Below are 18,697 nucleotides of genomic sequence, written 5' to 3'. Positions count from 1 at the left end.
CTCCAACTCTGGCGCTAGTACGGAAAAATATGCAAAAACCCATAACTGCGGAAAACGGGGCAGAAGCCATCAGAATACAGAATGTTGAGTGCTGGATGTCAGGACAGAGTATAAAGTGCGCCGTGTGTACAATATACATACATTGAAAAGCAAAAATAAAAATCAAGAGGGCAGAAGGTACCTCCCAGGCTCTCCAATAGCCGCCGACTGTGTTCCCCCGTCCGCGGGAGGTTGCGCTCATATAGCAATAAAGGGTAGCCAAGCTGGCGCCACCTCAATCATACTGACTAACCTGTGTGAGGTCTGCCAGGGCACCAAGCAGATATAGCCCAACGGTGTTCCCCCTGTCAGAGAACAGAGTAGTCCCGAAGAGGAACATCAGAAACCCGCGGGCGTACTGCGTAATCTCCTCCAGAGTCTCGGGCGCAGTATGCCTAAAATGTGAAGAAAACCAAGTATACCGGACTCGACCCGAGGATCGGTCGACCGGTGGACGAGCTCCCAGTAAGAAGATCCAAGCGGCCTCCCACTGGCCCATATCCTCTTCATATGGGATCGCTCAGCCTCCCACGTCAAGGCCTGTCAATACGGCAAAGTCGAACGAGGTCATGGTCATATCCCCGGCGGATGAGAAATGAAAGGAGTTGGTGGTGTCCCACCACCTCTCTACCAGGGCGCCCATCAACATCCTGCTAGCTGGATAACGAGATATCCCGGCACAAAAGGGGCCGAATCCTACTAGGTCAACCCAATCGCGGACGGCCTCTGGGAGCTCCGCGTACCACTCTCGCGCAACGATGGAGCTGTATCCCCGTGTAACACGGGAGGACACCTACATTCACGGTGAATACATATATTCAGTTTCAGAATGAAATAAACAAGCTGCGTGCAAATGAAATAAACTAGCTGCGTACAAATGAAATAAACAAGCTGCGCGCAAATGGGATATACAAGCTGCGTGCAAATGAAATGTATAAGCTATATGCAAAGTCAAATCAGAATTCAAATATTTGGGCTGTGTGTTCAGATTTCAAAACCAGTGGACTGTGTGTTCACCTCAAAGTTTGAGCCGAGTGTTCACCTCAACAATGGGCTGTGTGTTCAGATTTCAAAACCAGTGGACCGTGTGTTCACCTCAAAGTTCGAGCCGAGTGTTCAAACATCAAAATCAGTGGGTTGTGTGTTCACCTCAACAATGGGCTGCGTGTTCAGAAATTCAGAGTTTAGGCTGTGTGTTCTACTCTCAAAATCAGTGTGCTGTGTGTTCACCTTAACTTGGGCTGCGTGTTCAGAAATTCAGAGTTTGGGCTGTGTGTTCTACTCTCAAAATCAGTGTGCTGTGTGTTCACCTTAACTTGGGCTGCGTGTTCAGAAATCCAGAGTTTGGGTTGTGTGTTCTACTCTCAAAATCAGTGGGCTATGTGTTCACCTCAACAATGGGCTGCATGTTCAGAAATTTAGAGTTTGGGCTGTGTGTTTTACTCTCAACAAGTGTGTGCTGTGTGTTCACCTCAAATTGGGCTGCGTGTTCAGAAATTCAAAGTTTGGGCTGTGTGTCCTACTCTCAACAAATCAGTGTGTGCTGTGTGCTCACCTTCAAATCGGGCTGCGTGTTCAGGAATTCAGAGTTTGGGCTGTGTGTTCAACTGTCAACATATATGTGTGTGCTGTGTGTTCACCATCAGGTCATAGGCTACGTGATCAGAAATTCAAGCGTACAAAACGCAAACAGAATACTCTATCATGGGCTAAACGTCAGAACAAGCTACGTGCTAAAGGGAGCAGGTATGCATAGCAAAAGGCATGAAACATACAAAAATGCGGAATACGTTGCAGAAATGTAAAAAATGGCGAAATAAATACCTCTCGTGCCTCATGAGAGAGGTGAGACTCTGGCTCTCGCAAAAGCAGATCCCCAGGCGCTCGATCATCGAAATCAGTGAAGTGATAAAAAATAGCCCGAGGGAGGACATGAGTCGAAGGATTGTACCTCTCGAGGATAAAGGGGCGAACCCTCGGATGTAAAGACATGGTGTCAGGCTCACCTCCGGCGCCTGGAGAACCTCCGCCGTGGGGAAAGTGACCCGCCATTCCAAGAAATCTGCAAAAATGAGCAAAAATGAGCAAAATGAGCCAAAATTGGAAAAAGTCAACAAAAGTCAACTCTCGGGAAATGAAAAAGTCAACAAAAGTCAACCCCCGAGGAAATCTTCCAAATGTTGAGACAAACTTACCTCAAGTGGTGAAAATGAGAAAAGAAGCACCGAAATCGAAATTTAATCCGTCCAAAATGATGAAAACTGAAAGATTTCGCGAAAACAACTTGCGTGGAGCGTTGGAAAACGCGTATAGAGCGCAGATCCGAGAGGAAGAATGCTCTAGGAAGGGAGAGGGACTGATTTCGGAGTTAGAGTTGTGAGGAAAAAGTGTTTAGCCGAGTGTATTTAAAGAAATGAGAGTGAAAAGACTAAACTGCCCCGGATTTAGGCTAAGTGGTCGGCCGACCACCCCCTTTGCAAAAAGCTGGTCGGTGGCCTCTCCCTGGGACAAGACCTGGTCGGTGGTGTTCCCCAAGTGTCCACCAAGCTCTCTGCAAATTTTGGGAAGGATTGGAGTCCTCGGGACCTGAAAAAGTACAAAAGAAGTGCACTTTCTGTCGCGAAATCGCCCTACCGGAACTTCAACTCCAACTTTCAATGCGTCTGTCATCATTGCTCGTCAAAAGTGAGATGTATCCTTTTTGAACACGTTGCGACCCCTCCGGGAGGTAAACCAGAGGTCACAATTGAGTTGCCCTCATCAAAAACTTGCATTTCTTCGCTCGTCGTTTCATGACAAACATGCATTCTAGTTTGCACTTGCTTTGCATTGTTACACACGTCACTTGCATTCTCATGAACACCACTCATACTATCATGCACGTTTCACGGGTGTTGTCATACCCTCATGCTTAACCCACGTTGTCACGCGCGTTACTCCTCGCATTGCGATGCACTTTTCTATCAACGCCGCGATTGTCTACATTCAATAGCGTTTTGAAAACATGTTGTTAACTATGTTGTGCTTGTTGAGTCTCTCTCTTTTCAAGGCACGATATTGTATGTACGGTTCATTTGAGGCTGGTGCGACCAGACGAACTGCGTAGGTATTGTATCTTCTCCGTGTGAGACGTGGCGAGAATTGAATAATTCTCTACATTCTTAACTGCATGAAATGTAGTTGTTACTTTGCATTCTTGCTTAAAACTGTTGCATCTATTGTGAATATGTGCTTCATTACAGCTTACTGCATTCGCATGATCCTTGAGTTACCTCCGGCATCTTGCATTGTCAGTTGCATTTTGCCCCTGCCTGTGGGCACATCTCTGCTTATCTCACCTGTTTGTCTAAGTCTTCGGCCTTGTCAAAAATGGGTCGTCTCTAGGCTTTGACATTCACTCCCGTCACTTATGACTTCCGAGTTTTGTCAAAGAGGGGCAATTGTAGACACCCCATTTTCGACCGACCTTAAGACTCAGACGTCACCAGTTGAGCACTCGGTGATATTGCATATTGTGCTCGTTCAGAAGTTTCAGAGTCTCGGCCGCGAGCCTTGCCTCTGGACTTCCAGACTCTTTCATGCCTTGCCTCGGTTTGCGAACCAGGCTCTGTTTTCTCTGTTTTCTCTTCCCGAAGGGAGGGAGAGGTCTCAAAGATCATCTCTCAGTGGCCGTAGGCTACGTTTTGTGGTCGTAGGCCATTTTTCCCGTTTGGAGCCCGGTTTTTGGTTTTTCGGAGCCAACGGCCGTGTGCCTCGGTTCGGGACCCCCTAACCATCTCCGTTTGCTCTGGTTTTTGGTACACACCTTATTTACTCACTTTTGGGGGACACTAAGGCCCGAGAGACCAACTTCATGGTCAAACGCCACCTCCGGTGCTTAACAGCCCATTTTCGGGGCCTCGGGCCGCGCGTTTCGGTCCCTAAACCTCCGTTTTGCATCCGTTTTGGTTCATTTTTGGTGGAGACCTTATTTTCATAGTTAGGAAGCTTGTAGGAGGGTGGAAGTTCAGCAATTGTCCCGAAAAGCCAGCTTTATTCCTTCATCACTCTCCGACGCCGGTTTTCCTCACTTAAAAGCCAATGTTGACCACCCCGGGGCCACTTTCTTGAACCCTAGACCCCATATTTGTGATGTACACACCTGGGAGGCCACCAAAATGAGGTGGCCGACCAGTAATTGTTCCTGACCCTTTTGACCCCCTCTAAAAAATGGTCTTTTCTCTCTCCTGGTTCACTTTTTTTGGGTTTCAATCACATAGTTGTGTTGTGCACACATGGGAGACCACCAATATGTGGTGGCCGACCAGTAATTTTGCTTGACCCCTTTGACCCTTGGTCAGGCGGCCATGGGAGGTGGTCGGCCGACCACCTGAACCCCCAAAAACTGGCCGGCCATGACCCCCACTCCCTGTTCCTTCCAGTTGTGACCTCTTTTTCCCCCCAGATCCTGTATCCGGGGGGGGCCCTTTTGGGGGGAAATTTGAATTCATTTCCCCCCCTTTTTTCCTCCCCTCCTTTGCCTATATAACCAGCCCCTCAGCTGCATTTTAAGGGGTTACAAAATTGGTTTAACGCCATTGCATACAACTCTCCCTCTCCCTCCCTTCCAAGCATCAAAACACCCTTAGCCCTACACCATTTACCCTAGACCTCATAGCACAAGGCCTCCATCCTCCATTCCAGTAACTTGAGGCTGCTTTCCAGAGGTGAAGAACTCCCAAACTTGGCTCAAAAGTTGTTGGAGCATTGGTCTACAAGGGTGAGTCACTTTCTTCCCTTTTCTAGTCTTTTTTTGCTTTTTATATAAACCTTAGTTGCTTGCATTTTTGGGCTCCAACCCTAACTGTAAATAGTCATATTTTGAGCCCCTTTTCATGTTTGATAAAGGGTCTTTCTCTGTTTGAGGCCAGCAACTATCACTTGCTTCTTTAACTCTCTTTTAGGCCTTATTTTTGCATAGTATTTTTGCCCTATTTGTGAGTTGTTTCTGACTTTTCCATAAACTGTAAAATATCTTTTTTTGAGTCTCTCTTCAACATTGTTGAAGGGCTCTTCTCTGTTTGAGGCCAGCAACTATCACTTGCTTCTTTAACTCTCTTTTAGGCCTTATTTTTGCATAGTATTTTTGGCCTGTTTGTGAGTTGTTTCTGACTTTTCCATAAACTGTAAAATAGCTTGTTTTGAGCCCCTCTTCAATATTTTTGAAGGGCTATCCTCTGTTTGAGGCCTCCTTCTATCACTTGCTTCTCTATCTCTCTTTTAGGCCAATTTTTGCATAGTACTTTAGGCCTATTTGTGAGCTGTTTTGAATCTTTTCATAAACTGTAAAGCCTCTTATTTTGAGCCCCTCTTCAACATTGTTGAAGGGCTCTCCTCTGTTTGAGAACAGAAGCTGCCACTTGTCTCTTTATCCCTATTTTAGGCCTTTTCTTGCATGATAGCTTGGCCTTATTTGTGATTATTTTCGTGGATTGATGTAAACTGTAAAGTGCCTTGTTTTGAGCCCCTCTTCAACTTTGTTTAAGGGCTCTTTGCCATTTTGCACCAGCTGCTGTCCCTTTGTGTCTAATCTCTCTTTTGGGGCCATTTTTGTATGATAGATTAGCCCTATTTGCATTCATTTTTGGGACTTGTTATAAACTAGAAATATGTATGTTCTGGGACTGTCTTGCATCTGTCTTTATGCTTCATGATCAAATAATGCATGTTTTGTATAGCTATAGGCCAATGCGTATGCCTAGTTTTGTGTTTCGAGGTTCATTCCATGCATCGGGTGCCATGTTTCCATGTTTCGGGATTGTTTTGCATCACATTTCAGTGCTGAAACTTGCATGTTTGTATGCCATATTTTGTGCCTTGCCATGCCTTGTTAGAGTGGCATTTGTGCCTTAGGATCGGTCCTCAGTTTGCGTGCATGTGTGCACGCATTTCGAATGTCTCATTTTCATCTAATGGCTACTGATGTGAGTGTGGCTGAGGTCCATTCATGTTGGTATAAGTCCATTGTGCATTGTGTATGCCATTTCATTTCATAGCATTGTGTATGCTAGGCTGTATATTAGCGCATTGTGTATGCCATGTTACCTCGTGCATCGTGTATGTCATTTCATAGCATTGTGCATGCTAGGTTGTATATTAGTTGCATTCATGCATGTCATGCATATTGCATTGTGCTTGGGATAGGAGTTAGCCCGAGCACGGGAAACGAGGGACGTTTCGTACTTCGAGTGACGGAACGTGTCTCAATTCCCAGTCGCCGACACTCCGGATTACCCATGATGGAGTCTAGGCCTTGTTGTGTTTATATGTGCATTCATTTCATATTGTGTCGTGCAATTCGACTCCTCGGCCATCATGCATCGATATGCGTGATTGGTGGCACGAGGATCGAGGATTACACTCCCTGAAGAGTAGTCATGCATACATATGTGAAAATGCTTTGCCATGACCCTTTGTTGCTCTCTGTTGCAGCAAATCAGAAATCAGCAGCCTTTCGAAGCTTGGCACGCATTCCAAGAACAATTGCAAACAGAGGCAAATCGGGGCATCACAAAGGATTTTCCGACAAAAGCAACCCGAACATGCATCATTCATCATCCAAAGCAAAGTCGAGGCAGTCCTTAGCTTGCATGCTAGTTTACTACTTTCCTAGTTTAATGTGTTAATTAATTAGGATTTTGTATTTATTCAGGACTGTATTATTTATTCATTTGGGACTGTATTATTCTTTCGGACCCTCTGCGTGAGGGCACAACTGTAATAAGTGTGCGTGTGTGTGATGTATGTCTTCCAACCCCACGTCTTTCTCTCTTTTATTTACCCTCTTATGATGGTTAGATTAGGACATGTTTCAATTAGCATACAGTATGATAGCATGTTTGCATTCATTCATCTGTCTTGCATGCACCGGGCTCAGCGCATCATACTAACTGCATTTGTAGTTCAATTCCAAGTTGAATACATGTTAGCTGTAGCATTTCATATGCCATCTTTAGAATAGCCGAGCCTATCTTAGTTGCATTTTGCATGTGTTGCATTAGGCATTTCTGTATAATTAGGATCATGCATGGATTTCTAATTAGCTTCTGTTTTGGCTTGGAGTACTCGGTAAGTTTTATGTTTCAGCATCCTTGCATGTGTGTGAGTGACTGCCATGATAGCATGCTTACCATGAGGCTATGTGCTTATGTGATATAACTGCCTGAATGCCTGTGGGTGAAGGTTGGGCTATTTGGATTGAAACAATTCATTCACTGTGAGTTTTAAGCCCACTAGATAGTGGCAAAATCATGTTTTTCTAAGCCCACCCGAGGGTGGCAAATCCACGTCTTCGCCTACTTGCGGGTAGCACTATCAAACTATTTTCAAATAAACAAACATGAAATATTTTGTTCCAATTCAGGCGACCCAGTCTATACTTGTATGCTGTGCGCATCACATAGTAAATCTAGGCTAATAACCGAAATAAGAACGCATAAAGTTTTCAAAAATAGATATCATGGGTAGTAGAGGCCGATCTTTGATCGGGCAAGCGAGGGTGCTCACGAAGTGACCTTCCCCAATTGTACCCAAGTTCCCAAGCCGAGGCAACTTTGGTGATGACGGACAAGTGGCCTTAGGCAACGAGTCAGGGTTTCCTAAATTTTCCCAAAATAAAACATTTAGGTGGCGACTCTGTATCTAGCGAAGCAGTCCATGTTGGGCACTTCTTTCAAAATCTATTTTCTCAAAACGATTTGCCAGATTTGGACTCTTTGGTTCAGATTTAGAACCGTGACAATTAGAGAGTCCTAAACTGTGGTGACCCCAATATGAACAGAACGGGGGAACGGGACTCATCCCTCCCGGGGCGTTCGAGGACGTCTACAGCAGCAGTCTCTTGGAAATCGTCCAAACAGACGTGCATTACCAGGTCCACAATGGAATCCGAATTTATTGCATTAAATAAATCAGGAGAAGAAGCAGAATGGCTTCGACATTTCTTGGAAGATATTCCAATGTGGCCCAAACCTGTGCTCGCAATTTGCATCCATTAAATAATATGTATAACAGTAAGTCTCGTCATATACGTCATAGACATAATACCATTAAGCAACTGCTCTCAAATGGAATTATTTCCATTGAATATATAAGGTCAAGAGATAACATTGCGGATTCGTTAACAAAAGGTTTGACTAGAGGGCAAGTTATTAGATCATCGAGGGGAATGGGATTAAAGCCTACCAATTAAGAACTGACTTAATGGCAACCCAACCTAACTGAATGGAGATCCCAAAATCTAGGTTCAAAGGGACAACCAAATTAAGCATGATTCCTGACCATCACTAAAGAGAAAATCCCTTACCCGTTTCTATGATAACAAGTGATGTCTGCAGCGAGAATTAGGATAAGTTTTACTTTTAATGAAGTTCATATCTTGGAAAACCAAGTAGGGTATAGTAGAATACTCTTAATGAGCATCACCTATATAAGTGTGAATTGGGCTGATTCTATAAGAATGCTAAGGTTACATTCTCTAGAGCACTCATGAAAACCAGGTGTTGCCCAAGGCCAAAACGGGCACAACTGAAAGAACCAAATTGTGTATGAAAACAAAACTATGTGAAAGTTGTTGTCTCAGTTTACACTAATGGCAAAACAGTTCAAGACATCATGTTCATTAATCAGCTAGTAAACCCGATAGTTTCTCACAAGGGAAGGTTCAAGGCCACAAGCTACCTATCATATGTAGGATGTTTTCAGTTTTGTACTTTCTCAGGTTGCATGTTGTTGCATTTCCTTTTCGTCAATTTCATTCATGTGAGGGATTATTAGAAAAATGGTTTAAATTCTGATGTTTCGAAAACTTTATGCTAATTATTATATAGGACCCACAAGTCATTTTTTGAGGGTCCGAGTAGCAATGTATTCGTTACTATATAGTAAACAAGATTATATAATTAGTGAGTCAAAACCATTTATAGGTGAATGGAAAATTGACCCCTAAGTGAGGTTTATGAACATTAGACATGCTTGTGAAAATTCTCAAAATGGTGTTCTTGTTCCACACAGGAAAATTATAAACAATTTGGAGAAGATATATAAGGTCCTAGATAAGTTGGGTTGGGTTGGGTTGGGTTGGGTCAGGCCCTTTACTTATTTTCTTGGGCCCAAATTATTTGAATTGATATTAGTTTGTTTGCTGGAAAGTTTCAATTTTATATTCAAATTACGACGAACATATTTCCAAATTGCAATAGACATGTCTTTTCCGAAACAGCGTTTCCATTGCCTATATTAAGGCAGTCCTCCATCCTTTTTTTTTCAAGAGAGATAATTTTTTTTCCAGATCTTCCATTTCCTTCCTCCTCCTCAGCTCATCTTGCATATTCCATTTTTAGAGGTTAAGTTTGGGAAAGTGCAAAGCACATACTCTGGTTTGTTGTACACACAGAGTTAGTGCAAATTCTGTGTGTGGTGATTGTTGTATCCTGGAGACAGGATGCCTATTGATCTCGTGCTCCAGTGGAGAGGGCGTTATTCTGTCTTAAAGACACAGTGTCCATACACTGGCCTCAATCACCATTTTCATACCATTGTTTAATCTGCTATAAGGTTGTAAGTATTTTTTTTTATTTGTTTTATTTATTCGTATGCAATTAATTTACCAAAATTATTCTCCAACAATTTTAAGACAGAGTAACATCTCGCTTCTATTTAAAGTTTCGGTTAAATTAATTTTCTGATTTTATATAGTTTTTGTGATCATACTGTTTAATATAGCACATTCTGTTTCTGTCTTATATATATATATATATATATATATTCTGGGTTTGTTCTGTTTAACGTAATGTTTTTCCATGCTATTTAACATGCAGTATAATTCTGGGTTTGTTCTGTTTAACGTAACGCTTTTCCATGTTGTTTAACATGCAGTATAATTCTGTGTTTGCTGTTATATATATATATATATATATATATACCGATTCTAAATTAATGTGTGTTTTTAGACTGTTTTTCTGTTTTGTTTTTCATACTGTAATTCTGTATTTTTTGGGTTGTACTTTTTGTTAACGTTGTGGTTTCTATTAGATATACATCTATCTGATAATCGTGTTTGTTTGACTATACTGATCTGTTTTCTTTTCAAACGTATAAAAAAAAAAATGTCCGTTGATGAAACATCATATGTGGACCACTATTATTTATTTGTTTAGTTGGTGCACTTTGTTTGTGGCTTACCCAGTTCAATTACTTTGTGATTTATTTATATTGTGCTTCAGGTTGTTTATTAAAGTATGTTTCATATATTAATATATTGTTTGAATCTGTTTGTTTGTTAAGTATCACAGGTTGTTTATTAGTTTATATTTCATATATTAATATATTGTTTGAATCTGTTTGTTTGTTAAGTATAACAAAACATAATAAGTTTATTTTTATATATATAGTTTGAGGTGTTTTCTGCATTGCTTTTGTTTTATTTTATTTTATCAGTTTTTGGTTTCCCGAATTCTGAGGTTCTTTTATCTTAGTTACTTATTGTGAAGAGATTTGTTTGTGTTGTTTTGTTGAATCAAAAAGTTTTGTTAAAAATTGAAATGGCAACTGAGACTGCGATTGGTGCTCGGAATACAAACCCGACATCTACATCTGTCATGGTTTCAAAACCAATGGTTACTCCTATGGTTACTTCATTGCCCACCACTGTCCTCGTAAACCACAATGAAAAACCAAAAAAATTCAATGGGATAGAGTTTAAAAGATGGCAGCAGAAAATACTGTTTTATCATACAACTTTGAATTTGGCAAGATTTATCAAAGAGAACACTCCCACCTTAAGCGAGGATGAAACTGATAGGCAAGCAATTGTTGTAGTCGAGGCGTGGAACCATTCTGATTTTTTGTGTCGAAACTATATTTTGAATGGATTGGACAACACGTTGTATAACGTGTATAGTCCATTAGAAACGGCTAGAGAATTTTGGGAATCCTTGGACAAGAAGTACAAAACGGAAGATGCGAAAATCAAGAAATATGTAGTTGGCCATTTTCTTGAGTATATGATGGTGGACTCAAAGACCGTAATTAGTCAAGTGCAAGAGCTTCAGTTGGTTTTGCATGAAATTCATGCAAAAGGAATGAGTTTGAGCAAGTCTTTCTAAGTAGCAGCAATCATTGAGAAACTACCACCGTCATGGAAAGAGTTCAAGAACAATCAGAAGCACAAACGTAAGGAAATGAAGTTAGAGGACATGATTGTTTGGTTACGGATTGAGGACGATAACCACGAGGCAGAAAAGAAAAGAAATCTGGGATTTGTTTTCAAAGCCAAGGCTAACATATTGGAGCACGAACAAAAAGAGAAAAAGAGACAACGTCCTAAGCAAAACTCTAAACAAACTGCTGGTCAGAGTTTTAAGATTGGATCTATAAAGTTCAAGGGAAAGTGCTTTGTGTGCAACAAGATCGGACATCAGGCCAAAGATTGTCAGAATCGCAAAGATCAACAAGGTCTTTCAAAAAAGATGAAGTATGAACAAGCACACATAACTGAATTGGAGACTTTGTCTGATGGAGTGACTAAGATAAACTTGGCAGCAGTTATGTCTGAGGTAAATCTGATGGGGTCAAACTCCAAGGAATGGTGGGTAGACACCGGGGCAACACGACATGTGTGTGCAGATAAGAAAATGTTTACTACCTATCAACAAGTTAAGGATGAAGAGCAGCTTTTCATGGGAAACTCCTCTACTGCAAAAGTTGAAGGACAAGGGAAGATTGTGCTCAAAATGACTTCGGGCAAGGAGTTGACGCTTAACAATGTTTTGTATGTTCCAGAAATTCGGAAAAACTTGGTGTCTGGATCATTGTTAAGCAAGAATGGTTTTAAATTGGTCTTTGTTTCTGATAAATTTGTTCTGTGTAAGGATGGTGTTTATGTAGGGAAGGGATACCTGTATGACGGGTTATTCAAAATGAATGTACTGACTATAATTCCTACTATTAATGAGAACTCCATATCTTCAGCTTATTTGTTTGAGTCTTCTCAAGTATAGTATGGTAGATTAGGACATGTTAACTATGATTCATTGCGTAGATTAATTCACTTGGACTATCTACCTAATTTTTCTGTTGACTCACATCATAAATGTGAAGTATGTGTTGAGGCTAAATTGACTAAGACACCATTTAATTCAGTTGAAAGAAGTACTGAGCCTCTGGACTTAATTCATAGTGATATTTGTGATTTGATATTTGTTCAAACACGAGGAGGCAAGAAGTACTTCATCACTTTTATTGATGATAGTACAAAATATTGCTATGTATATTTATTATGAAGCAAGAATGAAGCCTTAGAAAAATTCATTGAATATAAAACTGAGGTTGAGAATCAACTTGGCAGGAAAATTAAGGCATTAAGAAGTGATCGATGTGGTGAATATGATGCTCCTTTCGGAACGTTATGTTCACAACTTGGCATCATTCATCAAACTACTACGCCTTATACACCACGGCAAAATGGAATTGCTGAGCGAAAAAATCATACATTGAAAGAAATGATGATCTCCATGTTGATTAGCTTAAGTTTACCCCAGAACTTATGAGGGGAAGCCATTCTTTCCGTTAATTATATTTTGAATAAAATACCTCACAAGAAGATTCTTAAAACTCCATATAAATTATGGAAAGGTCGGAATCCTTCTTACAAGTATCTGAAAGTGTGGGGGTGTTTAGCTAAGGTGGCCATTTTCGATCCTAAAAAGGTCAAAATCGGACCTAAAACTGTTGATTGCATATTCATAGGATATGCACATAACAGTAGTGCTTATCGATTTTTAGTATACAAAAGTGACAATTCAGATGTGCATGTCAATACTATAATCGAGTCAAGAAATGCATCTTTCTTTGAACATATATTTCCTTGTAAATCTATACAAGAATCAAGTTCTTCTAAACATTCTTATAAAAGTGCAGTTGATAATAATCAAGGGTAGATTGAAGAAAATCGAGAATGAACAAATGAGGCAAAACCTAAACGTAGTAAGCGAGCTAGGACTTGTAAATCCTCCGGTCCTGATTTCCTGACTTATCTACTAGAAAATGAGCCTCAAATATTTAAGGAAGCTATGTCTACGCCTGAAGCTCCTTTATGGAAGAAAGCTATTAATAGTGAAATTGAGTCCATCTTACAAAATCATACCTGGGAATTGGTGAATCTTCCACCAGGATGTAAGCCTTTTGGATATAAATGGATATTCAAGAGAAAAATTAAACCTGATGGATCAATTAAGAAATACAAGGCTAGACTTGTAGTTAAAGGTTATAGGCAAACTGAGGAAATAGATTATTTTGACACTTATTCGCCTGTAACAAGAATAACATCCATTAGAATGTTGTGAATGGGATTAAAGCCTACATTATGCACCACAAAGCACTTCCTTGGCTTTGAAAACAAATCCCGGATTTCTTTTCTTTTCTGCCTCGCGATTTTCTTCCTCAATCCGCAACCGAACAATCAAGTCCTCTAACTTTATTTCCTTACGTTTGTGCTTCAAATAGTTCTTAAACTCTTTTCAAGACGGTGGTAGTTTCTCAATGATTACTGCTACTTGGAAAGACTCGCTCAAACTTATTCCTTCTGCATGAATTTCATGCAAAATCAACTGAAGCTCTTGCACTTGGCTAATTACAGTCTTTGAGTCCACCATCATATACTCAAGAAAACGGCCGACCACATATTTTTTGATTCCCGCATCTTCCATTTTGTACTTCTTGTCCAAGGATTTCCACAATTCTCTAGCCGTTTGTAATGGACTATACACGTTATACAACGTGTTGTCCAATCCATTCAAAATATAGTTTCGGCACAAAATGCTTCCACGCCTCAACTGCAGCAATTGCTTGCCTATCAGTTTCATCCTCGCTCAAGGCAGGAGCGTTCTCTTTGATAAATTCGAAAAAACTTGGTGTATAGATCATTGTTAAGCAAGAATGGTTTTAAATTGGTCTTTGTTTCTGATAAATTTGTTCTGTGTAAGGATAGTGTTTATGTAGGGAAGGGATACCTGTGTGACGGGTTATTCAAAATGAATGTACTGACTGTAATTCCTACTATTAATAAGAACTCCACATCTTCTACTTATTTCTTTGAGTCTTCTCATGTGGAAAAGCATTACGTTAAACAAAACAAATCCAGAATATATATATATATATAAAACAGAAACAGAATGTGCTATATTAAACAGTATGATCACAAAAACTGTCTAAAACCAAAAAATTAATTTAACCGAAATTGTAAATAGAAGCGAGATGTTATTCTGTCTTAAAATTATTGGAGAATAATTTCGGTAAATTAATTACATACGAATAAATAAAACAAATAAAAAAAATACTTACAACCTTATAGCAGATTAAACAACGGTATGAAAATGGTGATTGAGGCCAGTGTATGGACACTGTGTCTTTAAGACAGAATAACGCCTTCTCCACTGGAGCACGAGATCAATAGGCATCATGTCTCCAGGATACAACAATCACCACACACAGAATTTGCACTAACTCTGTGTGTATAGCAAACCAGAGTATGTGCTTTGCACTTTCCCAAACTTAACCTCTAAAAATGGAATATGCAAGATGAACTGAGGAGGAGGAAGGAAATGGAAGATCTGGAAAAAAATTTATCTCTCCTGGAAAAAAAAATGGATGGAGGACTGCCTTAATATAGGCAATGGAAACGTTGTTTCGGAAAAGACATGTATGTTGCAATTTGAAAATATGTCCGTTGCAATTTGAATATGAAATTCAAACTTTCTAGCAAACAAACTAATATCAATTCAAATAATTTGGGCCCAAGAAAATAAGTAAAGGGCCTGACCCAACCCAACTTATCTAGGACCTTATATATCTTTTCCAAATTATTCATGATTTTCCTGTGTGAAACAAGAATGTGGAACAAAAATACGCAACACCATTTTGAGAATTTTCACAAGCATGTCTAATGTTCATAAACCTCACTTAGGAATCAATTTTTCATTCACCTATAAATGATTTTGACTCACTAATTATATAATCTTGTTCACTATATAGTAACGAATACATTGCTACTCAAACTCTCAAAAAAATGACTTGTGAGTCTTATATAATAATTAGGCCAAGTTTGGCTACAAAGGAAAAAGTGCACTTATTTCATCTTTTTATCTTTTTTGGGTCACATCAATCAATATCTCCTCTCTACTTTTTCTACACATAATACAAAAAAAATTAAAAAATACACTTATTTAGTCTTTCCAAACTAAGCCTTAATATAAAATTTCCGAAACATCATAACTTAAACCATTTTTCCACCGCTTTGTTCTTTGTTTTTCGAAAAAAATTCGAAGTACGAGGACTGGGTCGAGTGTTTAACCATGGAATTTGCACGTCTTGGTAGACGTAGCCGAGTTTTCGATGATCCAAACTCTCTTCTACTTTTACAGACACAAGCTGAGCATTTTCATCGTAAAAGGTGAACTCGGAATTCAACCAATCCGGATCCTTGAAATCGTTTCGTTTTCCTCCTAATGTCTTCCACACTGTCCAGATCCGATCGACGTTCGCGTGATGACCGTAGAAGATCGGATCCCATCCCGCAGAGTAGAAGTTCTTTCCCCATGTCTTCTAGACTCGGCTGGGTGCGGTCCCCGCAACATATGTGAACCGGACCATGCGGGATGTTCTCCATGGACCCGGCACCTAGGCCCGGGTCATCTCCCGCACAGTACGAGCTTCCAAGGAAAAACCGAGGCATTTTCCCACCCGACACCACTTGTCGGTACATTATAGTCAGATTTCTCGACTTCTGCTTCTCCTCATCGACATTTTTCGGATCTGTCAAATTGTAGTGAAGTCAATTAATGTCGGTGGCTGGTGTTTGGCGTCACGGAGACGATTATAGAGCGGCAAATTTATGTCCGCATACATGGCGGGCATTTTCATACCCGCCGGAGAATCCCAATTCCAAAAAAGAATTGCGAACGCTGGATCATCGAGCAGCATTCCCAAAATCTTTTCGAAGAAGTAGAGGTAAAATCTATGGAAGGGAAAGAAGAGCCATGAGTTGTGATCTTGGAGTTCTGTGCCTGGAAAACCGACTTGGTGGTAAGCGCCGTCGCAATAAGGGCAGTGAATATTGGATTGTTGCTTGAAGCTTCGTGGGTCGTCATCGGGGAGCGATTTCATGAGTTGGAGGGCTTTAGAAAATGGGCCGCAGGGCGGACTCGTAAAATGTTGGATGGAGGAGGGAGCTTGAATTCTATGATTTTGTGGGTTTTGGGGGGGCAACAGTTGGTTGGTTTTGCACCCGCGGCTAAGTCTGCCACCCCGCATTTCGATAAATCCGGGGCAGTGACCGGAGCGGCCAAGGTTGATGGGTCGGTGGTGGTGAGGCTGGCAGCGCCGTAGAGGCCTCCTAAGCCAATGAGCATGTTTCTCCTATCAAACTTCCCTAGGGAGGTTTGTGTATTTTTTGAGGGGGTTGTAGGGTTTTGGTCACTATCTTTGGCTTTGCAAGACACTTTGAAGGAATGGTTATGCTTTCTAATTGTGGGAATTTGAGAGGTGTTCTTGAAAATGAGATAAGAAGAGAGGGTGGTGGTGGTCTTGGTGGTGGTTGGAGGGAGAATGGAAGCCATAGCCTTGTTTGGGGTGTCACCATGAAGGTATGTTTGTTTATATAATGCTAGGGTTAGGGGATTTTCTCTGCATCACACCAATAGTTGTTCAAGTTGACAAGATTAAAAAACCAAAATATCAACATATAAATGAATCACATAATTACAAGCATAATAAGATTTTATAAATTTTGTTTTGATAGTTTAATTTTTGAAAAATCTAATCGGTGCATATACATTTTAATTTCTATAATTGAATTATAAACATCCTTTACTACTTAACAAAATAAATAAATAAATACAAACCCCAAGTGGTGGAGAAATTTTGTTTTCTAAGTCAAAACACATAGATTTGGTTTTTTTTTTTTTTCCATAATGATAAACACAAAATTTATAGAAAAAGTATGTACAAAGTAATGTGGCAAATTTATTTCAAATAAAAATTAAAAAAAAAACGACCTCATTAAAGTGACTTCTTATGTTAAAAATGGCACTATTGCATCATCTCATGGAGTTTTATGCATATAATTTTTTATAAGATTATTTTTCTCTTTTTTGTTTCTTAGGTAGGAGTTTAAAAACTTATACACATTTATGCAAAATTGCAACTAGCAAGACTCCCAATCATGATTTTAAGTAATGGTATCGAGAAATGTATTGGTATCGAAATATATATCAGTATTGGTGATACAATCATACAGTTATCAGTCGATATATTGATGAATTATAATATACAAAATCTCTTATATATAACGGCCGATATGTAAAATCATACCCCCAACCCTACTGGGCTATGGTTTGTGCTGGTGTAATAACTAAAAATAAATAAATAATAGAGTCAAAAATAAATAGTGGCTATGAATCATTTACCTGAGAAGATACCATAATAAAATGTCACATATCATTTTTTATGTACATTTTTTGGATACTTTTCCTATTCATGTAGAATTACTCAAATTAATATATTCCACAATAGATAACTCTGTTTCAGAATTAAGTCTCTAGCGTATATTACAAGTTCAACGAATTCCCCAAATGAGGCAACATAAAATCTTTGTTGACATATTGCTCAATCTTTTGGTGAAGTTAATACATGGGTTAGTTTTACCAAATCTTTGTTTTTTCTAGCCTTGATGATAAATAACATAAAGTTAACTTTATGTGTGAAATAAAATGATTTTATTATTCATCTTTGGGTCTAGGTACATACAAAACAATATTGTTGTGACGTTTTCATCAACCATCAACATATATATAATTAATCTGTTACCTACCTACCATTCTCCTCAATTTTTTACGTATTATCTATTCCTCTTTACAAAAACAACCTTGCATTTGTCGCACATGTTTGGTACCGTATTTGTTTGTTGTTTTTTCATTTTTCATTTTTGACAAAACACTAAAAGTTGTTTGATGAATTACTTTCGAAAACAACTTGCTTTTTAAGAAACATCAAAAAATTGTTTTGAAATTCCTTTCTTTTTTTAAAATAATAATAATAAATAAATCCTTGATCTTAGTTAATTGAAATTCCAATCCAAGAACATAGTTGCAATTTATTCATATCATTTGTTGTGTCCTTGAATTAGTAAGATTTACTCATAAAATCTGTTAAAAGAATCCAACACAACTGGTACAGATGAACCATATCTTTGGACCTTTTTTTTTATGTTGTTAAGTATACTATTTAGAAAGTGTTAACTAACATTCTATAACCCATCATCATTGACCCAAAAAAGACAAAAATAAATTATTAATAAGTTTACTTTTTTTTTTTGTAGGGTAAATTACACTAACCTCCCCTAAAGTTTACCTTTAGTACAGGGACCTCTCTTACAGTTTCAAAAATAATACTGACCTCCCCTACTTTTGAAAATAATATACAGATTCCCCCTTGTGTTACCCATCTGTCCAAAATTAAGTAAATTCTGCTGATGTCATCCATAATTATTTTACAAATTCCAATACTACCCTTTGGCCATTGTAAGGTTTATGTTGACCATCAACAAAGAACAAACAGATTCAAC

At 39.3% G+C, this 18,697-nt stretch overlaps 1 pseudogene; it reads right to left on the bottom strand.

Moving 5' to 3' along the window:
- Positions 1–16,696, bottom strand: part of LOC114277114 (polyphenol oxidase, chloroplastic-like) — a 38,456-nt pseudogene extending 21,760 nt beyond the window's left edge.
- Between the last annotated feature and the right edge of the window lie 2,001 nt (positions 16,697–18,697).

Source organism: Camellia sinensis, chromosome 9 (assembly GCF_055761805.1).
Source record: "Camellia sinensis isolate YWXY chromosome 9, ASM5576180v1, whole genome shotgun sequence".
In the NCBI taxonomy this organism is placed as follows: Eukaryota; Viridiplantae; Streptophyta; class Magnoliopsida; order Ericales; family Theaceae; genus Camellia; species Camellia sinensis.
This window is presented reverse-complemented; position numbering and strand designations above follow the sequence as displayed.